This window comes from Microtus ochrogaster, chromosome 24, assembly GCF_000317375.1.
Source record: "Microtus ochrogaster isolate Prairie Vole_2 chromosome 24, MicOch1.0, whole genome shotgun sequence".
NCBI lineage: Eukaryota > Metazoa > Chordata > Mammalia > Rodentia > Cricetidae > Microtus > Microtus ochrogaster.
Genome location: NC_022024.1, coordinates 32,491,799 through 32,495,945, shown reverse-complemented (window position 1 = coordinate 32,495,945; position 4,147 = coordinate 32,491,799).

Below are 4,147 nucleotides of genomic sequence, written 5' to 3'. Positions count from 1 at the left end.
TTCTCCTGCAGTGCTTCTAAACCAAACCAAAGGGTTTATAAGGTCAATGAGTTACAAAACCTAGCTGGGACTCACGGCCAACAAAGTAAAAGGTTCAGTGGTTGATGCCAGTCCTTACTGTGACCCTAGCAGTTGATACTACACGCAGACCTCTGGCTCCTTACTTCCCGCTCTGAATCTCACTACTGGGAAGCTACGGTTTTCCAAATCCCGGTGTTGCTGACAATGATTTGGAAAATGCATGAATGTTATGTGTACGCCAATTTTTAAAAGCTTACAAAAACTCCAGGCAAATGCTCCGATTGTCTCTGGAGACACCACACCGCAAGCCTCATCAGGAAATCCGCCTCCAGGTGACTTTAGCCTTCTTGGTGTCTGCCTTTACCCTGACAAGCGACAAAACAGTCAGATCACAGCTGTCTTGCGCAGAGGGTTAGTCTCGGCGAAGGTGCGCACGCAGTACCCACCCAGGCTTAGAGGTGCGCTCTCAGGTCTTCGCCCAAGCTTAGAGACGCCAAAACTGGCAACGACAGAACAGGACAGAGTTGCGTTTGAACCTCAGCAAACAAATAGGTTTTGGTGGAGATATGCCCTATGTTTACACAAAATTCACTTTCAACCATTACCCGCAGTTTGTCTGGCAACCCTGCCCAGGTGCTAAAAATTACGCTAAAAGTTCCTTCTTTCTGAAATCGCTTTGTCTAAAGACCATATCATAAGACTAACATGGTCTCTCAAGGCCACAGCCACGAGGATGGCAGGCTTCATTACACACATAGATTATGCATTTTTTTTAAAAGAAATTTATTTGCCTCAACGTCAGCTTTTGTAACAGTATACTGTTACAAAAATGCAAAGAAAAGGGCATACACAAACAAGCGTGAAAACCACGTGACTTCCATTAGGTCTCATTATTTACTACACCTATGCCTTTTTACTTTTTAAATTACTGGCTGTATTTTATTTTCCTTAGCTTTTTGAGATTATAAGTACTTCATTTCCTTCTTCCCTTTCCTACCTTCAAACTCTCACTTGCTCTCTTTCAAATTCATGGCTTCTTTTTTCATTAATTACTGTTTTACACACACACACACACACACACACACACACACACACACACTCCTAAATACATGATTACCACCTGCTCAGTCTATATGATGTCACTCGTATGTATGTTTTCGGGGCTGACCATTTGGTATTGGATAGCCCATTGGTGTTCTGTTTCCCTGGGGAAGACTATTTCTCAGACTCTTGGCATTCGACCCTCGCCTTTTCAGTCAGCAAATAGACATTTCCTGGTAGCCTTTGTAAAATCAACTTGTTCTTATTTAACATGGGCCAGATCAGCTAGTCTTCTTAAACGTCACAACAACTTAAAGGAACAACGATTTAAAAAAAAATAGAAAAATGTATTAACACATCAACAACAAAAAGGGAAATCCCCTCATTGGAGTCTGGCTCCCGCTTTATTTCCTCCAGTTTCATGCTGGCAAGGCATGGGAGTCTCTGAGGGAGAATCTGAGTTTCCTTGTGGCCTTGTTGTAGTAAAAACCCAAGCAGTAAAAGGCTATTGCCTCCCGAGTGTCTCCTAGAGCATTTTCATAACATGTGGCTATGATACGCATTCTTATCTAGACAGCGTTTTAAAGCGAGTTAGGAATGTAACTTGAATGGCGCTCCCTACACTTCAAATCCAATGACAGTAAGAATTCTGTCTTAGGCGAGGCTTACTATTCCTTCTTTGCCCACACATTCAACTCTTTCCCACTACAAGTGGACGATTAAAAAGCGCCTGACCTATTTCCAGGCCTCCCCGAGTCCATTTTCCTAGAGAGATACACAGGTCCTACGTTTCAAGGGTGCAGGAGCCCTTTTCTGACCCGAGAAGGAGCTGGTAGATTGGCTTCCTTGTTTCCTCCTCGTCTTTCAAAGAGCTTGTGACGACCTGTGATGACGAGTCCCAGGGAGACAACGGCCATCTGGCTCTCTCAGGGTACCATGGAAGATAAACAGCATAGTTAGCATAGTGGGGCCGTGCAGACTTCCCGAACGCTTCAGTTAAACTTTACATTTGCTGGAAAAAGAGAAAGTTTAAAGCCTACAGACATTGGGGTTGGTTTACCTGTACCCTCTGCTCAAGTAACAAAATCCCCCCAAAAGCTGAAATCCGAAAAGCAGACAGGGCGCATCTAGGGGTGTCCCTCCTGTGTGTGTGTGCTGGTCAGGGTTTCTCAAGTTGTCCTTTCTCCCCAAAGGTTTAGTAACCATCAGAGTTCCAACCGCCACCTGGTCTGGAGGGCCAGGAGAGGAAAGGAGCCCGGCTCTTTCCCTTGCGCCTTCAGAAGCTCTCCTTCCGAGAGCTCCTTCTCTGTCCTTGGCCCTTCCCACACTCTGCATCAGCTAGTTGCAGAATTAATTGGCAAGGTGAGTAGGGCCTGGAGTAGCCCTTGCCAGACCCTCCTGAGATAGCTGCTCAAGAGTCATGGACAGCCTGCCTACCCTGATAGGGTCCTGCTAGGACAACACCTTGCGTCATTTCTTAATCTCAAAAGCAAGGGCAGTCTATCTTTATTAAACCTGAAATGCAGAAATTGAGTTACAAACTGAGTTAGAAAAAATAGGCGCCTGCTTTGAGATAGGGGTCTTTGCCAACGGAGTGAGCACATGACCATTTAGATGAGCAGGCCATCTGTTTTCATTTATTTATTTACTAACTCATTTAGTGTGTGTGTGCCCCTATGTGTCGTGGCTCCAGTATGCGAGGTCAGATGACACCTTTCCAAAGTTGGTTTTCTCCTTCCTTCACGTGGGTCACAGCAACAGAGCTTAGGGGTTTCAGGCTTGTCACCAGTGCCTCTCCCCATCTTGCCGGTCCTTACGAGGCATCCTTTACAGATGTGCATTATAAAGAAAAAGAAGCTCTAAAGCACAGTATACATGCTAACCAAACAACACCAAGAAGAAGACCAGCTTCTTATAAATGGCTTCCTGCTACTACAGATTTTTCAAAACGTTAAGTCCTGCTTCTACAACGGGGATGGAAGATTGAACTCGGAGTGTGGGAGAGGGCTCAACCGTTCTAAGTATTAGCTCTGCTTGCAGAGGATCCACACCCACATTAGATGGCTTATAACCGCTTCTAGGGGATGTGGCACTGTCTTCTGGCCTCTCCGACACCTGCATGCGTGTGGTGTACACACACACACACACACACACACACACGACTAGAACATTTAAAAAGAAGCTGAAGCATTTGCTGATTTTGTAGAACAAGCTGCTGCACTCTGTGATGATCTCAGTTGGCACAGGATGGTTATACCTGCCTCTCCCTAAAAGACTTTTGGGAAACGACTGGCGGTAGGCACAAAGGTGTGGTACCTCTGTCACCAAATCAGGACTTGTAATGTCGCAAGCTGAAGGGAAGACATTGTTTCGTGTGGCTAGAGATTTTTGAGATTTTGAAACTGAGAGGCCGATGCTATGTGACATGAAAAATGACTTACACGGTGAGACTCTCTGAGTCCCTCCCTCCCCAACTTCTTCATCTGACCATAGACTCAGGGCACAGCAAAGTAGAAGTGGTTCTGCAGAAGGCACAGAGGGCTCACAGGTCGGTCCTTCTGACTCTATTTATTCTTCATCCAGATGATCACCAAAAGCCGGCGTCCCCTTCCTGAGGTTGTTTCTGGGGGGAATGAGAGTCAGATAATAAAGAAATCAAAGAGAAGTCAGCACCCCACCCAAACCAGAAAAGCAGGAGCCCCAACACCCTGGGGTGTGTCTCTTCCTGTCAGTCAGGGGCAGGGCTTCTGGACAGGTCCTCTCAGTCCTGAGAAAATGGGATCCTGAGAACAGGTCTCACCACCACCACCAGGACGCTGAGCTGCCTTCTTGACTGCAAGAGAAACTGTACTGTAAAGATAAGAACTACCCTAAGACGGCCAGGCATGAAAACAGTCCTGCCGATTGAGATGATGCTATGTTTAGCCATCACTGAGGAATAGAAAAGGCTTGGCATGGCCGGCTCCAGCAGAGGAAGACCAGAACTCTGGAGCTGGGAAGCCTCACGCCTGCCATTTACCAAAGAGGGAAAACTGAAACCCCCAGATGCACAGACCAACCTAAAAGTCATACAGCAGCTGGTACC